Genomic DNA, 22708 nt, shown 5'->3' on the forward strand with positions numbered 1-22708 from the left:
TGCCCACCATAAGCTGCAGGTGTATGGAGAAATGAGAACCAGCCAGCTATGAAACTTGAGTGAGCAGTTCAGGAAGATATCTGAAAACTAAAAGGCAAATTCCACTCTGATCACTACTGAGTCATGAGCTCTGCCCCCGTTCTATTCCCAGAAGAATATGTCAGGAGAGCTCGCCCCAAAGCAGCACTCACCCCATCAGGCTAAAAGATGCTGCCTGGATCCTCAGAGCAGAAGCATTCATTGCCCCTGAAGAAAAAAGCCAGACACGAGCCACAGGACCTGCTAAAGATGTTGTCACCATCAGCATCAGTGAACACACATGTCACCTTTGCGAGTAGGTCTGAAACGGGAAGCAAACGCCCAATCCCAGCTTAACTCTGGCTGCACAAAGGGCGTCTGAACTCGGCAAAAGCTAAGGCATTTAGAATCTGTGACTTTGTAGGTTGCAGTGTTTAAAAATAAATGTACGTCAACCCTGCATGTGGCGCATACACACACACACACACACACACACACACACAAATATATATAATGGAAAGAACCTGTCACTGAAAGAATGGAAACCTATTTCACTCTGCAGCGATCCAGTCTGCCTCCCCCAGCTCAGAAATGTGCTGTGCTCAGCGTTTCTGTGCAAATGCTGCATCCCTAGTTAGCAAAAGGCAGCGGCGGCTGCAGCAGCAGCCGCAACAGTAACAGCTACAGCACAGGCTCCAGGGAGTGGGAATCAGATCGCACCATTTCTACCTCTTTGGAGACAGAAGCACCAAGTTGCAAGGAGTGTGAGAATGTAGTCCAGAGGCTGCTGGGCAATGTCACTCTGAAGGTGGTGAGTAGCATGCTATTCACTGGGGCATCAACCGAGGAAAAATTCTGGGTTCTGACGGAGGGGTGTGTGTGTGTGTGTGTGTGTGCATGTGTGTGTGTGTGTGTGTGTGTGTGTGAGAGAGAGAGAGAGAGAGAGAGAGAGAGAGAGAGAGAGAGAGAGAGAGAGAGAGCGCACATGGACAGGCACTTACATTGTCGTGGCGCAGAAATACATATGTATCTGTGAATGTAATAAATAAATCGGATGCAGTGGCAGTGATTTGGAGCAAAAGAGTTAGAGCAGTCGTGTGTTCTGAGGTTCAGAGAGACGAAACCCTAAGATTCTAGAGCTACAAAGGGACTGGTCTAGAACTTAGGGTCCTGATCCACAGCATGAGATTCTTATATTCTATATGGGGAGAGGAGAGCTGCCCTTGGGCCAAGTGACTCAGACTCCTGGGCATGAAACTAAAGACCGCAGCCAAACGTGAATGTCACTGGGACACGTCTCCCTGCGGCAGTCAACCTAGGAAACTATTTTAGGCTAACTGCAATTTGGGACACAACAACAAAACAACAGCCACCGTTGGCCTTAAATCACCCAGCCCTTATGGCCACCTCTTTCCTTGAGGTTATTCTCTGGGTCACAATACCAAATACTTCTATTTCTTCCCAGCAAGGGAGCCATCGCTGAGGCTTGAGAGCTTGCCGTGTCAATAACTTCCCCCGCTCAGCCCCATAGCCTGTATGTTTGCCGAATGCCAACCATACAGCAGGCATGGTGCAAGTCACCCTCCGGTTTCCGTCTTATTTTATCTTTGGTCATGCCAGGGATGTCTCACATGTTGAGATACACTCCACAGCCGCAATGCTCACATTCGCTATCTCACAGCTCAGCACAGCAGCCTGAGGCCTTACTACCCTATTATCCAAACCTGACAAGGAAAGAAGATTGAGGCTGGGTAAGGTTTAAGAATATGAGCTGTTTGAACCTTTTTAGAATTCCTATTTTCCTTAAGAATCTAAGGGGTTTTTTTTAAAAAAAAAAAAAAAGTTATTTTCTACAATTCCCACAACCAATGTGATCTTTGCCTCTAAAATGGAAAAGAATGTTCTCCCCTTAGTAAAAGGCAATTATCTCCTGCATTGTGGTCCAAACATGCAAACAGAGCAGAACACTTGAAACTTTGACTCTCAATTTAGGCACTGCATATGCTGTGCTGGGGCAGGGTGGGGGGTCCTCCGGTCTGTCCCATATTTTTCTGGGTAGTTTCAAGTTAGCGTGGTGAGATATATTTCAGAAACTTGACCGCATCCATCAGCCAGGTCTAGAGCTGTGGGAGCTAGACAAGTTACTTTCCTTCCTGGTGCCTCCATCTTTTCTCATTGATAAACTGACAACTAAGACTCAGTGATTTCTCTCCTCCCTCTGAACCCTGAAATTGCACTCACTCCTTTCTCCTTAATCAAGCACATCTCGCATTCCCGGGACACGCCAGATGCACTGTTGATGCTGGGAGGGCGTTTCTCCAAACCTGGAGGAGAGGTTAATTGCTGACAGTTCCTGCCAAGCCCCCTTCATGCGACCAAGCATCTTTAGCCTCCTAACACACAGAGCTGTGAGTTTCCTCTGTGCCCTGTCCCCCGCACTAAGAGGTCTGCGTTCTCCTCTCTTGTTCTTTTCTATAGTAGCACTGAGCGTGTACTCAATCAGCCACAGTGCCAGGCACAGTGCTAAGCAGCTTTCATGCATGACGTCATTTAACCCCAACAATAATCCTATTCAGTGGATAATATGATTAGCCCGACTTACCGATGAAGAAACTGGCAACTTATCCAAAATGGCATGCTTGAAACATAATGGGGACAGAGTTCCTGTTTGGGATGATGAAAACTTCTGGAAATGGATAGAGGTGGTAGATGGGTGAGATTGGGAATATATTTAATGCTGCAGTTTTAAATGGTTTAGGGGTATGTTGGTGCATGTGGGAAGCTGAGATAAGAAGGCTGCCACAAGTTCAAAGTCAGCCTGGGCTACACAGTGAGGTCCAGGCCAGCCTGGACTGCAGAGTGAGACCCTGTCTCAAAAAATAAAACAAAATAAAAGGCTAACATGTTAAATTCATGTTACACATATTTTTTACCACGATAAAAGGAAAAAAGTAGGATTGAGGATAGAGCTCAGTTGGTAGAATATTTGTCTAGCGCTCAGGAAGCCCTGGGTTCAGTCCCTAGCACCATATAAAACTAGGCATGGAGGCACATGTCTGAAATTTCAGCACCCAAGAGGTGGAGGCAGCAGAATCAGAAGTCCAAGGTTATCCTTGGCTATATATTAAGGTCAGCCTAGGCTACATGAGATTTGTCTCAAAGAAAGGAAAAAGTGAAAGAAGGGAGGGAGGGAGAGAGGAGAAGGGAGAAGAGGGGGCAGAGAAAGAGAGAGGGAGCATGAGCCAACTAGTCAGGGGTGGAGGAGGGAGAGAAGGAGGAAGGAAAAAATAAAGAGAAGGAGGGAGGGAGGGAGGAAAGAAAGGCAGGTCAAAAGTAAACACTATGTCTCATCTATTGTTACAAATAGGACTCAGAAATGGAGCTTATGAGTTTGACTAAATTAAATCTCTTGTCAAATAATTAGATGTGTATAATATTATCTTGATATTTGTCTGAGACTGTTTTTGTAGCTAGAACACGATCAAGGTTTTATAGAAAATGTTTCCAGGTATGGGATTTTTCTAATAATGAATAAGAGGGTTTCTAAACCTGTGTGTCAAAGTAAGGTGTGTGTGTGTGTGTGTGTGTGTGTGTGTGAGAGAGAGAGAGAGAGAGAGACAGAGAGAGAGAGAGAGACAGAGACAGAGACAGACAGAGAGACAGAGAGACAGAAAGAGACAGAGACAGAGAAAGAGAGATATAGGGTCTCATTTAGGTCTGTCTAGCCTCAAACTTGCTTGTAGCCAAGGATGACATTAAATGGGTCTTGCCTCTACTTTCCCAGGGATGCAATTATAGATGGACACCACCACACCCAGCGTGTGGAGTGCAGGATGTTGAACCTGGGGTCTCATGAATGTTAAACAATTACTGTACAACCCAGCTACACTCCCAGCCCTTAAAATGGGCTTGTCACACTGTTGCATTGTTCCAAGGTTTCATGGCCTTTCTAAGTTACTGGCTTTTTTAATCAAGGACCAAGAAAAGGAAATTCAAAATCTCTGTATTGTATTCTCAGTTTGTTGGTTTGGTTTGGTTTGGTTTTGCCTATAGCACTTCTCTTTGTTGATGTTTCTCTGGCTTTTCTGGTTTTGGGTTTTTGGTTTGTTTTCGGTTTTGCTTTTATATTTTGGGACTCAGTTTCTGGGAGCATACAAGTTTAGAATTATGGCTCTGCTCAGCTGTTCGCCCCCTATTGGTCGTTATGTATAACCCATCATCATCAATACCTTTAGTCTTCCAGGCTGCTTTATTCCGACATTAACAGCAATCGCCCGTTTTTTGTTTGGTTAAAATTTAACTCCTTGTAAGATGTGGTGGCACACGTCTTTAATCCCAGCACTTGGTGGGGTGGGCAGAGGCAATTGCATCTCTGTGAGCTTAAGGCTGAGAAAGCAAGGTCCATGGCAGCAGGGCTGGTACACAGAGAAGTCCTGTCTCAAAAACGCAAGCAGGCCGGGCGGTGGTGGCGCACGCCTTTAATCCCAGCACTCGGGAGGCAGAGGCAGGCGGATCTCTGTGAGTTCGAGACCAGCCTGGTCTACAAGAGCTAGTTCCAGGACAGGCTCCAAAGCCACAGAGAAACCCTGTCTCGAAAAACCAAAAAAAAAAAAAAAAAAAAAAACCACAAGCAGGCAAAGAAATCTAGCTGCCGTTGTTCTCTCACCCTTTGCAGTTTATGTCCTTTGTGTTTCTTACAAACAACACATAGGTAGGTTTTATAGTAATTCCAGCTACATCTCCTTTGAGCTCTACAATACCATACAATGGAAAAAATGCTTTTTTGTTTGTTTTGTTTTGTTTTCTGAGACAGGTGTCTCTGTGTAACAGTCCTGGCTGTCCTGGAACTTGCTTTGTAGACCAGGCTGACCTCAAACTCACAGAGATCTGCCTGCCTCTGCCTCCCGAAAAGAACCCTCTTATAGTCAGCCCATAGGTTTTAGGAATTCATTTCCATGAGATTTTCTGGTTTTCTCATTAAAGGACGTCCATGAGCATGAACTTCACAATTTCACATACCCCTTACAGAATGAAAAACAGCAACACTGAGGCTTCTCCCTCAGTCTGTGGTGTTGCTCCATTGCATCTGGTAAGCTTCGAATGGCATCTTGTCTCTCCCATCCCTCCATAATTCACAGCCACAGCCAACTTCTCCAGTTTCCGCCCTTGTGCTGGTCTTACCAACCTATTGTGCCAACAGTGACTTGTGCAGAGCGTCACTTCCTTGAAAACAGACCTAGATTTGAAGCTTGAGTCCCCAAAAGAAAGAAAAGATCCTTGAAGATGTTGCTACAGTTTTCCTTCTCCGCTACCAGTCACCCCCCTCCAAAATGTTGAAAAACTGCTCCGGCCTTTGTCCAAGACAAAGCCAAGGATACCTTGACAGTATTTCCCAGCAGCTTCCTTCTCTAGTCTTCCTTTCTTTCTTCAGTGGCACAGAACTGGGCCATCAGGCATGGTAGTCAGACACTTGGACAATGAACTACACCCCCCCCCAACCCCTGCACGTTACGTTGGGTCCTTCCTTTTCTTTTTTTCCTCCTTTCTAGATATAAATGTCTGTCCTCAGCAAGCATTTATTGAGCATTTGCTATATAGCATATTTTATATTTTATCATTTTATCTTGACTACTCTATGATAAGGGCATAAGTCTTATTTCCCCCTCAAAGGGACCTCTGGAAGTTTGAAGTTCTAAAAAAGCTAGGCTGTGGATTAATAAAAAAGCAAGTGAGCAAGATATAATGAAATATATTTAAAAGGGGGTGCTAGTCTTTTGGATATAGACCCAAAGGATGCTCAATCGTACAAGGACCATGTTCATAGCAGCATTGTTTCTCATAGCCAGAACCTGGAAACAATCTAAATGCCCCTCAATGGAAGAGTGGATAAGGAAAATGTGGTACATTTACACAATGGAGTACTACACATCAGAAAAAAATCAGCCTACAAATCACAATCCCAGAGAACCTAGACAACCATGAGGACCCTAAGAGAGACATATGGATCTAATCTCTACATGAGAAGTTAGAAAATGACAAGATCTCCTGAGTAAACTGGCAGCATGGGGACCATAGGAGAGAGCTGAAGGAGAGGGGAGAGGAAAGAGGGGAGCAGAGAAAATTGTATAGCTCAATAAAATCAATAAAAAAAAGAATTTAAAAAAGGGAGTAACAGAGAGATGGCTCAATGGTTAAGAGAGCTGGCTGCTCTTGCAGAGAACCCAGGTTTGATTCCCAGCAAACACATGGCACCTCACAACCATCTGTAACTCCAGTTCCAGAGGATTCAGTGCTCTATTCTTGCCTAGAGGGTACAGGGCACACTTACATGCATGTAGGCAAAATATGCATACACACAAAATAATAAAATAAAAATATTTTAAAAACCAATATCTTATTCCCTCTTTCCTCAGCTGGTCCCTTCTCTGGCCTAGAGGGCATGGTATACACGTGGTACCTTTACATACATGCAAGCAAAACAAACACACAAAATAATAAAATAAAAATTACAAAAAGGACATCACACCCCCACTCCACCGCTAACCCCTTCTCTGGCTTCCCACATAATCAGGCAGCCCTCGAGACTTTGGTTTCCAGCTACTGTAGCAAGGAAGGTCATCAGTGCCTCGATCCTTTCATCTCACAACTGCAAAAATGCTCCCTAGCCCCAGAACAGCAGACACATAACAGTCCAAGACCGTGATCCGCGGAGGTAGCTCTCGCGCTCACCTCTCCAAACTCCAGATCTGCAAGGTTTCTGAAAGCCTTAAGATTCGACTCCTGTTCCCCAAAACTCAGGGCATTGGCTGCTGTGTATTCCCATCTCCCTATGCACTTTGTGATGCTGGTCCAGTCTCTGAGGCTCCTAAGAGGAACAGCATGAAGAGTTCTTTCTTCCAACTCTACCTCCCAGAAACCCAGAGACAGGGACCACACGGTGTGGCCTGGGAACAAAATTCATTTGCTGGCTCTCTTGCAAGAGTGAGGTGTGACAGGAGCTGTAGGCTTCTGGGAACCTCTTTGTTCATCTTTTTAATTATTCTTATTTCCTCTTACTTTATTTGTTTCTAAGTGTGTGCACTTGCACACACACACCACAGCACACACATGGAGGTCATAAGGGTTGAGCTCAGTTTGTTGGGCTTGTTGGCAGGGCCTCTAACCTTCTGTGCCATCTCTCTGGTCCCTGGCTCATTATTTCAAGAGAATACGGGACGGTGGGGAAAGCACGCACTGGTTTTTACTCAGTGAACTGCGTGGTCCGACAGTCACCCCCATGCTTCACAGGGAAAACCAGATGGAACTAGAATGTCTCACTCAGCTTCAAGGGTCACCCCTGTTCTATGGGACCACCAGCCATGGGAGAAGAAGACAAGAACCAGACCATGCCAGAACCTTTGCATCAGGACATCCCCTCTGTCCCAGCATCTGTCACTCACCTTCTGAGGAGTTCCCAAGATGTTCCCTCATGCTGAGACTTCTTAAAGGTTCCCTGAAGAGAACAAACAACAGAAGGTGCCAGTTTCAGAGCTGAGACCTTAAATGGCATGCAGTTTTGATGGGGAGTCAGGAGAGAGCCTCACTGAAGGGAAACCAAGAAAAACAAAAACAAAAAGGTCGGAGTGCCAGGAAAGTGGAAGGTAGCTGCTAGCCTCTATTTATCTGTGACAGAGGAACTAAGGCTCTAAAAGGGGAAATGATTGACCCGAGATCACAGCCAAACCTAGAACTTGAACCCAGGCCCCCACCTCGCTGTCCAGAAGTCTCACACCACAAGGCTGCATGAAGATACACAGGCTTCTTTATTAGACAGGGAAGGGTCTTGGTAAAATTGTGACTGCTGCTTTATCGTGGCAAAGAATTTAATTAACTGCCACATTTCTTGTCCCGGGCAGTGAATAATTTAAATCTTAATACTGGAGCTGGGAGAGGAGCTCAGTGATAGAGTGTGTGCTGAGCACGGGGACCCAAGCAGTCTCCAGCACCAAAGCAATGAAAATAAAAATGCTTGTTAAATAGTTTCAGGACAGGCTCCAAAGCTACAGCGAACCTCTGTCTTGAAAAATCAAAAAAAAATGAAAAAAATGCTTGTTAAACAGAGAAACAAATGGCATAAAAACAAAAATCTCTATTTTTTTTTTATTTATTTGTTGTGTCTGTGCACGTGAGAGATGGGGTGAGGAGCACCAGGGTGCTCATGTGGACAACTTTTAGGAGTCTGTTCTCTCTTTCTACCGTGGGTCCCAGGATCAAACTCAAGTTGTCAGGTTTGTGTGACCTCCCTCCGCCTTTCCTTACCCCATACCCATGTTTTTCCTTTATTGCCCAACCCTTTTTTGTTCGTCCTTTCATTTCGTGTTGATATTGTATGGTACTGTGTGATATCATGCATCGTGTATGGTATCTTACTTGTTAGACAGTATCAGTTTGTGTGTCTGACCAGGCACCAAAACATAAGGGATGTGTCTGCTGAACAGGAGATTTCACTTCACCAGGCCTGTCTTAGGGTAGCCTGACAGGAGTTCACCCAGAAGGAAGTATGTGCCTTGACTGACAGCCTGCCACCCCCAGAATTTCCCTCGGGGGGATCTCTACCCTCAGAAAGATTGCTAAATTCTCGGGCACCCCTCCCCTTACCCACCTCAGGTGGTGAAACGCTGCCACAGCCCTTTAGATGCTGTTTAAATGCCCAACATTATTGTCACTATAGATCATTGGGATCGGCTTCCTGGGTCATAGGGACGATGGCAGAATGATGCACACCAGTGTGTTTATTATTTAGGATACAGTATATGTGCTTTATGTTGATTGCCCTGAGGAGCATCCGAAGCATAACTAACGTCCAAAGTGTTGGCAACGATCTACCTTTGCAATACTATTTGCATAGTGTACGGCACTGTTTAGCAGAGGAAAAATGATCCTAAGTGACATTTCTCATCTGCTGTCGCCTCACCCTGCTTGTGCGCCCGCAGGATAAATGCTTAAATGCTGTTTTGTTTTGGGTTTGGTTTGGTTTGGTTTTGGGTTTTTCTTTTTTATTTTTTTTATATCAGCTTTGAATTACATAACGGTGCTCGTGTTTGTTTGAGAAGGCCGTGGAATGGTGTGATTATGGAGAAAGCAGGATCTTGGGGGCTAACAGACTTGCATCCCGAAGTCATTTAAAGCACTCTGCAATGTCTCCTCTTTATAAAATGGGGGTTCTCGTGGCTGTGAGACTGTCGATCACGGAAGCAAAGCCCCCCCCCCCCACCAAACAGCACTGTGCTTGCCTGGGAGTTGCTAAGCATGGCCCCCTTTGTTTTAGGTAGTGTTTGGAAATGCCCATTTAGTACACTTGGCGATTCAAGATTGTGAGCAAGCCCACCACCTTCCCTACCCTGTACTTTCCTCAACAATCCTTGGGCCTCCCTGGTTATGTTATATATGCAGATGATCTTTTTGAAGCTGCCAAACACAGAGGGGACACTGATTTTATTTTATGAACAATGGTTAAGTGTCTCCTGAGTGCTGGCTACTGGGAAATAAATATTCTAGGTTTCATCTATTCATTCATTCATTCTAAACAACCTATCCTCCAAATGACCCCCTCCCTCTTCCTTCTTTCCTATCCCCTTTTTAATATCTCTCTCTCTCTCTCTCTCTCTCTCTCTCTCTCTCTCTCTCTCTCTCTCAATCCCAGAGGCCTAGCAGTCTTTTTGCCCAATTGGATGTTATTTTTCATTTTCTTCTTGTCACTACCTAATGTCCAAATTTATTTAAATCATCCTCAGACACAATCCTACAAGATATGAATCACATCTGAGGCAGGCTTTTTTTTTTCCCTTCGAACTTGTCAGCCATCTCACTTATGATTGACAAGATTTCCATTCCCGTCATTTCTACTAATTCTACTTCGAATCTGTATATTTAATGAACACACCAATTGGTCCCTCGTTATCAGTCAGAGCCATTTTTTTCCATGGATAATGCTCTGATTTTATAATTTATCGTGCATGGTGGCTGCCTCTAAATGAAATTCAGCGAAGGGCTTGTCCGGTTCCTATTAAAACAATATCTGGCACATGAATACAGTCATGAGATTTCCCCCCACCCCGGACTCCCCCTTTGTGCATACGAACAGTTTCATGTTCCTGTTAGACTTCTAAAGCACAGTAATGCTTTTCTCACCCAAAAGTATGTTGAATTTTATAACTCTGCACAAAGACAAAAAGAAAATCAAGAGATGGCTTACCAAAAAAAAAAATTCTCCAATGCAAACACAATCTGACACATGCTAAAAATTGCCCGAAGCACTGGTGAGTTGCAGTGCCTCTCCCGAGGCAGATAATTCATTAGGAAATAGCCTCGTGCCCTATGTAGCAATTGAACAAAAATATTTATTTGTGGTACTCTCAGATGTTAAGGGGAGCAGGGTTTCTTTGGGAGAGAGGGGGGAGGGGAGGCCCGCACTGGCTACCCACCATAAGCATTGCAAATGAATCCTTAGCCTTCCTGCTGCAATCTAGGTCAGTATGGAGCAGTGGGATGATGGGGTGGCTTTTAAATCTGCTGTAGGCTCCCGTCGATCTGCTTAGAAGGCACAGGAGGCCCAGTTACCCTGGACTGGAACATTCCAAGGGAAATTGAGAGATATTCTTCACCTGACCCACAGAGTCATCAGAAATAAAGAGGGCTATACCATTGGATGAATTACATTGAAACACACGCAGGCTTTAAGTTTTCCTTGTCCTGCTTTTTAAGACCTAAACAGGATTTGCCAGTCAGATTTCCTTCCAGCCTCCAGAATATATGGATCCTTCTTTTAAAATATAACAGGCTCCTACAACCCAGGTGGGGACTTTGCAAATCACCTCCCCGTGTTGCAGAAAAAAGATAGGAAATACAAGTGTCCTCCAACAAGCTATGATCTGTTTTTCTTTTAGCTTTCTTTTGAAAATTAGGGGGTTTGCACGCTATGAATAATTCATCAAATAAAACAGAAACAAAATAAATTGACTAGTGTCTGCCACCTGATAAACTAAACTTCGACCAAAGACCCTTGTCAAGGACTTTATTCTTCCTTCAGAATGAGTAATGGAAGGCTGTTGTTTCCAGGGGTCCAGGCTTAGTGGGTCCTTCCTCAAAACTGCTTCTGCCAGCTTTAATATGATGACATAGTTCGCTACGTCAAAGTCCCTGACACTTTCCCCAGGCTCTCCTCCCACAACACGCACAAACTCGATCTGTGTATTTTTCTGCAAATGCCCCCTTATGCCGCTATAACTAGAGAAATGTAAGGAGAAACATCTGAATATCAAAATTCAGCCTAAGCAAAACACTAAACAAACCAGTCAGAACAGGCTGTTTCTTTTAACTTTTAGTAGGCCCTTTTCTCTATATTTTAATTACCACACCATACTTGTATCTACTTACGGGACAGCCTGTGATCAATCAATATGTATTCATAATGTGTAGCTATCAATTCAGAGTGATTAGTGATTCCAGGTCCTCAAAATTTTAGCATTTCTATATGATGGAAAACCTTCAAAATCTTTTCCAGTTACTTTGAAAATAGCATATATTGCTTTAGGCTATTATTACCCTAAGCTTTATTTGACAAAAAAATCATAAGAAAAAAAATTTTAAAGTACAAATATGATTTAAGAAAAAAATTTAACAACATAAAAATAAAAAGACCTGGGTTTTGTTCTACTAGGAATCAACTTTGTGGGTCTAGAAGGAATTTTTCCATCTCTCTGGGCCTTGCTTTCTTCTTTAATATATGTAAAAAGGAATCAACCACCTCTTGGGGTTTATGGTTAGCTATTCTGTCCAAATACCACCTCTAAATATTTTTTTTGCTGTGTTTTGTTTTTGGAAAGACGAGGTAACTGCAGAAGTCTCTGCAGCTATTTCCAAATATGTGAACTGACGTTCCCAGAAAACAGAAGCACTTCCGAATCTGCTGAAGCTGATATAAAGCTTGCTAATGAGGGTGTCTCAGCATAGAAATGATCTTCCAGAACAATGTTGAGTGTCTTCAGATGAGTTTATAAAAAAAAAAAAAAAAAAACCCTTTCTCTCTCTCCCCACCCCCACCTCCAACATTACTGAAAAGGCCTGAGGAAAATAGCTGGTATCAGACACACAGAAGAGAAGTAAAAACAAACTTGGCTTCTTATGCGTCTGAATATTTCACTGGGGATAGAGTTTTGTATTCCTAAACTGGAAGGTGATAGAATATTCTGTTTCAGGACATCTTTTTTTTTTTTTTAAGCCATTTAAAAGTACTGCAGAATGTTATTTTGATTTCTGCCACAGGATAAAGGGCTCCCCCGAATGCAAACAACAAGCAAAGAATGCGCTAGAGGCTCCGCCATCATATTAAAAATTAAATCGGGCTGCATTTCATAATGGGCTGTCTCTCTCTCTCTCTCTCTCTCTCTCTCTCTCTCTCTCTCTCTCTCTCTCTCTCTCTCTCTCTCTCTCTCTTCCCCCCTCCATCTTCTCACCGTGGAAATCGCACTCGGACGGTTGTTCTTCACTGGGGCATCAGCTGAGGTCAGAACCCTGCTTCTCTGAACAGGGAACCACAAATGTCACTGACACATGTCACGGCTTGGCAAATAATATATTTCTTTGCAGTCCCCTGTCCCTTCCGTTTACCCACCCTCATGCATGTGCTAAGCTGAAGGGCACCTCTCAGTCTTCCTTCCTTCCTTTGGTGGGACCAGCAGGAGGCATGCCATTCACAATGAATTCAAAAGTGCTTCTCTTTTGATTTCTGTTGTCTTTATTTTAACCTCAAGAAGAGAGAGAGATTGAACTCAGTCTTCACCCCGGGCTACGCTAATACTTAGGTCATGTCTGAGCTCTCTGGGGAAGCCCTGCTTTATCCCATCCGAGGGGCAATGCTGTCTTTTCAGTGGGGCTGTACAGCTGTCCAGCCATATGGGCCCCAAACAGCTCAGTCAATCCGATTTGGGGGGGTTACAATGTAATTTCTTAACGTGCTAGTATTTGGGGTGAGTTTGATCAAGCGCGTAGACAGCCCTTAAGCCCAAGGGTTTAGGTTTTAAGAAGCCATTACAAATGGTTCAGCATCCGTTCAGACTGGTTAAAAACAGATATGAAATCTGTGGCTGGGGGAGGGGCAAGGACTCCTGACCCCCTGGTTGAAGAAAGTCCCAGGGGTATGCTCTAACTATTAATTCAGCATCAGCTGCCATATCTCCCCCCCCCCGCCCCTTTTTCTCCCTTTCTTTTTTAACCCTGGGCTCATCATTTAAGGCGTTCCCACTCCGGCCTGGTCTGCGGAGCCTGTTACAAAACCAAGTCTCAGCTCCCCCACCCCACCCCACCCCCGCGCGCGCTCTCCACGCCGCAAGATGAGAGAGCCAGCATCCCCGCAATGCCGCAAAGGCGCAGAACTGCATTGAAACCGTCCTCAAGCTAAACAAAACCAGGCCTTTCTGACAATCTAGCAAAAGCCAGCAACCTCCATGTGCCGTTGATCTTCAGTCAACTGACTGGACCTTAAGTCACAGCCCCATTCTTCCCTGGTGCAGGGGTTCGAAACTGTACGCCAAAGGAATGCTTAACAGACAGAACATACAAGAGTCCTAAATCTAAAAACCTTTATCAAAATGGTGGAAAGTATGGCTAAGTTACCGGTAATAGATCTTGTCCACCAGAGAATTGCAATTTGGTCGGGACTGTTATCAGCGTGGTCAGTGTTCCCAGAAAGATAGCCTAGTGGTGGCCTTGGCCAACCAGCTACATTTTTTTAAATTAAAATCTGTCGCAAAGATGTTTTCTAATTCTTATAAAACCCTCCCAAGATTCTCAGTTCTAGAAAGTAAAAAAAAAAAAAAAAAAGAAAGAAAGAAAAAACCAAAAAAAACCCTGCTTATTTTCAAAGCCACTAACGGCACATTGTTGAAGAAAAAAAAAGCAAGTAGGGGAGGTTTTGTGACAGTCATTCTTCTCGTGGGGTCCACACCTAACAATTGACAGGAGCAGACTTGAATCTAAGGGGACATCCCTGTAGATCCATCCTGACTAGGTAGGTGCTTCCCCCTGGCCAGCACTGGCCATTGGCGACAGCCACGTTTAAACTGCTTTTAGCTACCCAAGCTTGTTCTCCCTACGTCTAGATGTCCTGAATCCAACATAGACCAAGAAACACTTGGTTTTGTTTTTTGGGGTTTTTTTTTCTTTTCTTTTCTTTTAAGTCATTAAAGAAAAGCAGGCGTTGGGAAAGCAGATGGGCCAGCGTGTGCGGGTCGGGGCTGCCTCGCGGCTGCCGCAGTAGCCCCTTTGGGAAGACAGATTTCTCTTTGCAGGCGCTGGGGCTCGAGGTGGGGGAAGGTCTTTTTGGTTTGCTCTTATGGGGACATTCATTCTGGGTCCTTCTTTAAGACCACAGCTAAGTCGGTGCTCTTGGAAAAACAGTCACACAGCCATACAACTACAACAAAAGGCGCCTCCCCGAAGTGGCTCTCCACGTCCTCAGGACGGGTGGCCGGACGTGTAGACGCACTTTTGTGCCTCTGTAATCTCGGACGTCCATCTGGCCCGGGCGGGCGAGGGCGGGCGGGAGGGCGCGGGCAGGGGAGGGGCGCGCGCACGCAACTAGAGCCGCGAGCACGCGCGCCGCTCTCCTTCACTTTCACCTTGACTGCGGGGGGGGGGGGGGGAACGAGACAAGAGACTAAGGTCCTCCATCCCCCCCCCTCCGCCATTCGTCTTCCCACCCCCATCACTGTCCTGCCCAGACGCCAGCCTAGGGCGGGGTGAGGAGGAGGCTGCACTGGCGCTCGGGTCGCCGCACCGCCCCACAGCCTCACGCTCTCGCTCTCCGCAGTGACGGCAACCGCAACCGCAGCAGCACCCAGTTCCATCTTCACCCGCCTGGCCCGCGCCGCAGCTGGCGGGAACCTAGCGATTCGGGCTGAGGAGGACGAGCGGAAGACACAGTGAAGGTGTCCCAGCCCCACCCCACCCCACGCCATTGGCCGAAGCGCAAGAAGCAAAGAGTGGGCTAGACGCGCTGTTGCTGTTGCACCGAGGGAGCGAAGAAGGGAACAAGAGAGCGTGATGGAGCGGTGCAGGCAGGTATAGGATTGAACCCCCCGAGTCCGCCCAGAGGACTTTGTCAGGGCCTGGGGCGGCTAGGGTGGCTTCAAGGGATCGGAGGGCTCGGACCACTGCAGATGCGGCGCATGTGGGCGCTGCGAAAGCTCCCCCTTCTCCCAGGATCTAAACGGATAAACGGAAGCGCGTGTAAATGTGGGGGCGCGAATCGCCACCTCCGGCCTTGGCTTTCCCGCTTTTGCGAGCACCCCCACTTCTCACTTTCCCCAAATCCGCATTTTCCTTGGCACAGCCCTCCCGAACACCGAGGAGAGGGAGGTGCCCGGGGGCAGTGAGAGTGACGTGTGTTGGTGCAGAGGGGGTGGAGGGCTGCGGGCCGGGCTCTGTGGACCGACTCCTAATCCTCTTGTTTTCGGAACCGTCAGCAGATGTGGCTTCTCTTAGCTGAATAATCCGTTAAGGGAATGATAATTTTTAAAAAGGACCGCGGCCTCACCCCGCGAGGACAGTGAAGGAGATCAGAGCTTGGTGAGGCTAAAAGAAAAGGCTCTAAATTCATTCTCTCTCTCTCTCTCTCCCTCTCTCTCTCTCTCCCTCTCTCTCTCTCTCTTTGCCTTCCTCTCTATCCCCTCACTCCCCTCCCCCTCTCTCCTCCCCCTTCTCCCCCATCCCCTGCAATCCGCACTCGACGCGAGTTCACGCGCAGGGCTGGATTTCCAAGCTGCACTGCAACTTCTCAGCGCGTTATTATTATTCATCTGAGGGTGCAGCCTCTGCAACCTTCGCCTCCTGCGCTAGCATCCTTTCCCCCTGGCCGCGGCCACCAGCAGTGCAGTCCCTTCTGCACACAGGCTCTGGTTCACTACAGGAGGATTCTGGTTTGGGTTTTTTGGTTTTGTTTTAGTTTTGTTTTTGTTTTTTAAATTCTCTTCGGGGTCATTACCACGATGCCTAGTTTTATCGTTAGCTTTTCCTCCGGTCAGGTGGCGCAACTACCAGCTCCTGCTGGCAGCTCTTCCTTTCCACCAGACAAGGAAGCGCTTGGGGCTTGGCCAGGGAGGCCGCTCCCTGATTGCGGGGCTACCTTTAGCCTCCGCAACTCTCCCGCATTCATCTGCATCTATATATTATCCCCATTCTTTTTTTATTCCAACAGATCTGCCTTTGCTTCGGACTGGCTGAAACACTGCGGACTGCAACCAATGTCTTTTAAAGGAGAACAAAAAGATGAGGCTCTTGTGCGGACTCGGGACAAAGCGTCTTGGGCTCGATGACAAGGGACGCGCGGAACTCTGGCTCCCCGATTGGAGAGATCGACACAGCCCAAGGGCACCCCGCAGGGCTTGCGGACCTCTGAGGGTATTCAGACTCAATTTTATTGATCTTTGTGGCATGCTTTAAGAGGGTCAGTGTTAGGTAGAGGCTGTGTCCCCCGCCCTGTTGGGTGGGTGGGAAACTGAATGTAGGTCCAATCCAACTTGTCCTACATACCCCTCTATCTCGCCTTTTTTTCCCTCAGATACTAGAAAGAGGAATGGGCTTAGAAGGCTTAGAAAAGAGAAACAGTGAGTGGGAGCCACCCCCCAAAGGCTAAGGCAGTAGAATGTGGGGTTGGCCAGGTGAAGAGAGCTATGGGTTAGGAGGCATCTGCCCCACTCTGGTGCCCTGGGTGAGTTGTATAGAGAATGACAACGTGGCTGTCTGTTGAAAACAGTCTTGAGAAATTGGCATCTACAAGCATAAGGTGACTGGACTTGTGTGTAAACAGATTGATGGAGGGCAGAGAGGGAGGGGGCTTAAAATAATGTTTTATTGTCCCAATGGGTTTAAGAATCTCTCCTCCACCCCATCCAGCTACGTTATATAGGAGTGACCTTTTAAATCGACGCCCACCCTTTACCCCTGTAAAGCCGGTTGACAGGGGTGGGTGGGGTGGGGAGTGTGTGGGGGTGCTTTCTCGCTCGCTCTCTCCCCTCCCCCTTCCCAGTCTCCCTCCTCCCTCCGTCTCCCCCTCCCTCTCCCTTCACTCCTCCCTCCCTCGTTCTCCCTTCACTCCCCCCTCGCTCCCTCCCTCCCTGCTGCATTTTGCATGAGCTATCTAGGTCATTAGCATTTTAGCGTATGCAAGACTTGACAAGGCTGATGAGGGGCCAGATGGGCCTCGCTCTTATTTATTTTTTTTTCTTTTCCTTTTTCCCCTCCACCACTTGGGACCTAAGCGAGAGGACCGCAGCAGGAGAGTTCCGGAAGGCTGATTCCCATAGATCCTGGTAGCGGCTGCGGCAGCTCAACCCTGCGGCACGCCCGGCCAGGCTGCACCAGGACTCTACACTCGAGGTAAGGCGGCGGCCACACGCCCTGCTCAGGCATCGGTCGCTGGGCCCCTGTTTCCCATCCCTTTCCTCACCGTCATCTCCCTCCTCCTGGCCCCCCTCAGTTTCCTAGGCGAAGCTGAGAGCGACCTGGGTGGGTAGGACTCGCTGCGGTGGGGCGAGGTGGGGTTGATGTTTTTTTATTGTCTGGAGCTGCAGGGAAGGCGAGGCACGCGGAGAGGGGTGAGGGAGTCGGGGTAATTAACACGGGGGAGGCACCCCTCCGTCTCCCACTTACACCCACACCCCGAATCCTCCACCCCCCTCCTCTTTGCAGGAAAAAGCTTGGAAACGAAAGGATGCGGGAGAACAAAGAGCCTTTGGAGGACGTGGCTGTTATCTCATTGTCTGTGACTGGGGGAGCTGCGGTAGGAAGGATGCGGTGGTCCTTAGCTCATCGCTTTCCCCCACCCCACACCCTCCCCGCTGTCAGTGCGCACGCACACGCGCCGCCAGCTTTTTCTTTCTCATTCCTCTTTTTCTCATTCCACCTTCTTCCATCCCCTCCCTTTCTTTCACCTTTCCTTCTTCCCTCCCTCCCTCCCGAGACTCCCTTCCTCCCTTCTATCCTCTCTCTCCCTTCCTTTCTCCTTCCCTCCCTCCTCCTTTCCTTTTCCTTCCTTCCTTCTTTCCTTCCTTCCTTCCTTCCTTCCTTCCTTCCTTCCTTCCTTCCTTCCTCAGGAGAAAGGCCTCTCTCTCCGTGTTCACAGCGGACCTTGATTTAAATGTCCATACAATTAAGGCACGCGGTGAATGCCAAGAATGGGGCTGTCTGAGCACCTTGGGTCCTCGAGGGCCTGCCACAGAAGGATCGACCCAGCCCAACGCTCTGGGCAGAACTCAGCGCTGCAGCTGCAGGCGCCACAGGAGGGGCAACGGGCTGCTGAATGCCTCATACCGCAGCCTTTTAGGGTGGGGATGTGTGCGGCTAGGCTACCGACAAAGAGGGGCTTGTGCAGATGCAAACAGAATCTAGGAAAGAAACAACCCATTCTGTGACAAAAAACACGGATCGATGCAAACGGGTAGTGGTGGGAGTGGGAGATGGTCTGGGAGCTGTTGGAGAGTGAAGAGTGCCCGTTAGCTTCTGGGACCCTGCCCATTGTACAAGGTCGACAGGTTCCTCCATATCTGTTTTTGTCCTGGGCTTTCAATTTGCCCTTAGACAAATACTAATAATCTGGTACCCATGCGACTGGCAGACTGCCCCAGAGCCTGGACTGCAGCTACATTGTGTTCTGCTTGGGGTTGGTAGGGTATTCTTTGCGGGAAGCTGTTTGTCACACTTTGGTGGAGAGCTGTGAGCATTTGACAAGCTTAAGCAGATCTCCGGGATGAAGGCAACCAGCAAATTTGCTCATGAACAGCACACAGACTCCATCAAAGCTGACAGCTAACCCAGGGATCCAAGGAGGGCTCCCCAGCCTTCTCAGGGCTCTGACTGAAGTTTCAGGCAGAGATCCAGAGCTGCAGGAGAGGTGCAGTACCCCCAAAGGGCAGGCTACTCTGTTTGCTCTTAAAACCGGGACAGAAGGAAAAACAGCATGTGCGCAGGTGGGGGGGGGGGGTTCTGAGGAAAGTCTGTTTTGAAGCTGGCGGTCCAGGAACAGAAAGGGTTAAGCCACCCTCATCCCGAAGCACCTGCTTCCCAAATCAGCCCCCAGCAGCAGCTGGTCCTGGAGACCCCCGACCCAGTTCCATCTCCATCTCAGTGTTCACCGCCAACCTGCAGTGGATGGATGGTGGCCTGGTGACCGACCTAACCTCATTAATTTCCAGGTGGAGAAGATGGAGGATGGGCAGGTCCCAGGCGCAGCAGAGGGAAGGAAAGGAGGCCAAGGGCTGGCCTTCCCACCCAGGAAGCAGGCTGTAGCCCTTCCCCCGCTGTCACGCCAGAGGCCTGCCTTTGCAAGGCCAAGCCCATAAAGGATGTTTAGGAGTTTAATCTGATTCCTAACACAGTAATCAGGATCTAAAAGAGCATCCATTGAAGTTAATGGAAGACTCTTTTCTCTGCCTCCTCTAGTCTCATAAATTAATATTGGAGAGTATCATGGGTCAGCACCTCTCCGGCCTAGTTTCCTCAGGAGTACTTACTATTTCTTGAGTATCTACTCTGCGTCCATCTTTGTGATAACCTCATCTTAAAGGCTAAACTTCGTCACAGAAGGGAGTGTTAGAGCTAGCTGGGCTGAGGTTAAATGCGCCACCCTCCACATAGGCTTTCCCAGAACCTTCTCTGCTCTGCAGAAATGAGCCACAGCCTGCTCGCTCTTGCAGGAGGAAAGCTGCATTGTACACATCATGGGGACTGACTGCAGGGGCTTCGCCGACTGAATCCTCTAGAGAAAGCTGGGCTGTGAGGAAGGGAAAGCCTTAGCAATGGCTGTCCTGAGAGAGGCCGTAGCCATTGCCTTCAAAATCTCCCTCCCTTGAAATGAGATTTGACCCTGTCCTGGGACACCCCACCCTTTATGGATATGTTGGAAGAGAGCAGTCAGCGTACTGTACCATTTTGGGGGTGTACCCATTGCTTCCCCCATCCATGCCCGATGAGATGTTATTTTGCCTTCAAGCCTTGGCCTAAGCTGCTGATGGCCCAACCCCCTGTACCGCAAACGTCCCCATTAGCAATCCTCTGCTCAGTAATTGCTTCCCCATGATTCCTTCAAATGTCCCCTCGACCTTCACTGATACTTCATCTTACGTAACCTCCAGATGCCTCTCCAAGTAAGGTCCTTTTAGGTAGAAACCCAAGGTGCTTTTTCTCTGAGAGCTCCAACCGCAGGCACAGGCACCTTCTTCTGTAAGGCCTGCCTGCGATGTGCTCCATAGGATCTATGCTAGGAGGGGTACGTTTTTAATTCATTGCTTACGGAAACTCTCGTTTCAGAAAGCATTAGTGTGCGGGAGGATTCTGGACTGGCCACTCTGTGTGGACTAGTGTGGGTATGTGTCCACTAGGTCTCCTTCACAGGAAGGGTTTTGGGGGGGGGCTCTCGTGACATTTTCAGCCCAGGTATAATTGCAAGCCCCCTTTTGTTTGCAATACGTGAAGAATCAGAACCAAGGTCAGCCTGAGCTGCCTCCTTCTTCGTTTTCTGTCCTTTTATGCCCATCAGTAATTACGTAGAGAACCTGAAGCGTTCTGCGCTCTCAGGGCATCTCTTGAGTGCTCAAGACCACCTCCCCGCCTATGTGAGCCGTCTCGTTACTTATTATGGCTAAAAGTGAGGAGAGACATCCGTGATCTGACGGTAGGATGAGGCTGGCATAGTTTGATGACTGAGCACACTTTCCTCGTCCCTTGGGTTTGTTCACACCCACTGTGGTCTTCCTCCCCATGGGGTACAAGCTCTTGTGTTTCTGGAGGAGCCCAGTACTTGGAATAGATTTAGGAATGTATCAAAAAGGACTCATGATTACAATGTTTCTCTCCCCTACCAGAGACTGCCCAGATCTGTCTCAGTGGAAAAGAATTGGTTCTTTAACAGATGCGGTGATAAATTCTATAAATTTCTTCTGTGTGTGTCTTGTGGGGGGGTACACCAGAAACTTTTATCAGATCATTGACGTGTGGGGAGGGACATGTCCCCAGTTAGCACATCTCCATGCACAGTATCCATCGCTAATGTGGAAGGGGCACTTGACCGCAAAAGAAAGTGCGCCTCTACAAGGAAATTTTCTCTCCCGCTATTGAACTTACATAACACCCACCCCCATTCCAACCTAGAGTACCGTCTGGGGGCAGCTGCAGAAATCCTGCCTGGGACAGATGGAGCCTCTCCTTCCTCAGCTACTCTGTGGGTGGTTTTTGAGCCCATGAGTCAACATGGGCAGACTGTAGTGTGTGCTGGTGCTGTGCGTGTGTATTTGAGGCTTGGCGGGCTGATTCACACGGATGAGGATATTAACAGCAATGCTGAGAATTATGATAACTAATAAAGATTTTTTTTCCTTCAAGACCCATCTATAATTCTTTCGTTGGGTATTTTTGCCAAGTCCTAGCCAGATTGATTCAAGTTTTTAGTATTTAATTGCCTCAAACAAGCAAGCATGGTACAAAAAAGAAGAAGAAGAAGAAAGACTTTAAGTTGGGTTTGTTGGAAGCAGTCTTTGTACCTAGAGATTTTGAAGTACCAAGTGTAGGAGGAGGCGGGGCAGCTGGCTTTATGGAGACAGGAAAGTTCCAGGTCAGAGAGGAAGTATCAGCAACTGTCTCTAGCTAGGTTCATTGTCTCTTTTGTCTTAAAGAGGGCTTACCAGGGGTCAGAGTCACAGAAGCCCCCAAATAAATTCCAGGGTCACTAGGTGATTTCACTGGGGCTAGCGCCATTTTAAATTCAAATCAAATGTGTTTGCGTCTTAAACATATGACAAAATTGCCAGACCTGGGGGCCTGAGAGGTGAGATGCCTACGTTTAGGGGCTCTGTGCCGAGTTCTCGAGGTGGCCTGCTTTGCAATCTGCCAGTATGCCATTCTATGGGAGCCAAGCGCAGGCTGGATGCTGCACCCAAGCCAGCAGGCTTCTCTCTTTTCCACTCCGGGTGCATCAGCTCGTGGACTTGAAACAGACCTGATTTCATCGTTTTTGTGCTCTCCAGTTTTTTTGTGAGCCTCTTCCCAATCACAGAGATTTGGGATATGGGGGATGTGTGTTGTTTCTGATTTTTTGTTTGTTTTAAACACTGAACCTGTCTGAGGTTCACACAGAAGTGGGTTTACTTCAATCCAGCTCCAAGATGTACCCCAAGCCGAAATCCTAAATTCCACTGGAGTCAACCAACTGCAGAGACAGATTCTGAGCACCCCCCTCCCATGTTTTTGCCAGCTTCAACTCACCTCCACCCCATCCCCCAGTTCCACTCTGGTACCAGTCCAAACTGTGGGTCCACCCTAAGAGTGGCTACAAAGTCCAGCAGAGGAGCAGGGGACCGGTGAAGCTGGGCAGTGGATATACCTTCAAAGAACAGGCCACGGCAAACCTCAGCAGTCTTAGCTTCTCTGCCACTCCCAGACCCCAGAGAGACAGGCCTTGCCCAAGCTCACCAGTCCTTTACCATGGGCCCCTCTGAGCCCTGTGGAGAATGCTGTGCCAGAACCCAGAAAAGGCTCTGAGGAGCACAAGACAGGCTGGCGGTTATGCCTAGAGGCGGATGTAGCCAAGGGGAGGAAGGGGAGGACCCTACCAGGGAAAATCACTCTGTGGTCAGTTTCTTGCACCAGCAGGGCGCTCCAG

General features: G+C 47.8%; 1 long non-coding RNA gene across 2 annotated transcripts; it reads left to right on the forward strand.

Annotated features, from left to right (window-relative positions):
* The first annotated feature begins 635 nt into the window (after window positions 1–635).
* LOC142835781 (uncharacterized) lies at window positions 636–21431 on the forward strand. Of its 2 annotated transcripts, XR_012907930.1 has the most exons (6): window positions 636–829; window positions 14867–15117; window positions 16253–16455; window positions 17316–17433; window positions 17746–17836; window positions 19248–21431. It is a non-coding gene; the product is annotated as an uncharacterized LOC142835781 (long non-coding RNA). The 2 variants fall into 2 exon arrangements; XR_012907929.1 differs by lacking the exons at window positions 636–829; window positions 14867–15117 and adding an exon at window positions 15365–15624.
* The last annotated feature ends 1277 nt before the right edge of the window (window positions 21432–22708 follow it).

The sequence above is a fragment of the Microtus pennsylvanicus genome, chromosome 15 (assembly GCF_037038515.1).
Source record: "Microtus pennsylvanicus isolate mMicPen1 chromosome 15, mMicPen1.hap1, whole genome shotgun sequence".
Lineage (NCBI taxonomy): Eukaryota > Metazoa > Chordata > Mammalia > Rodentia > Cricetidae > Microtus > Microtus pennsylvanicus.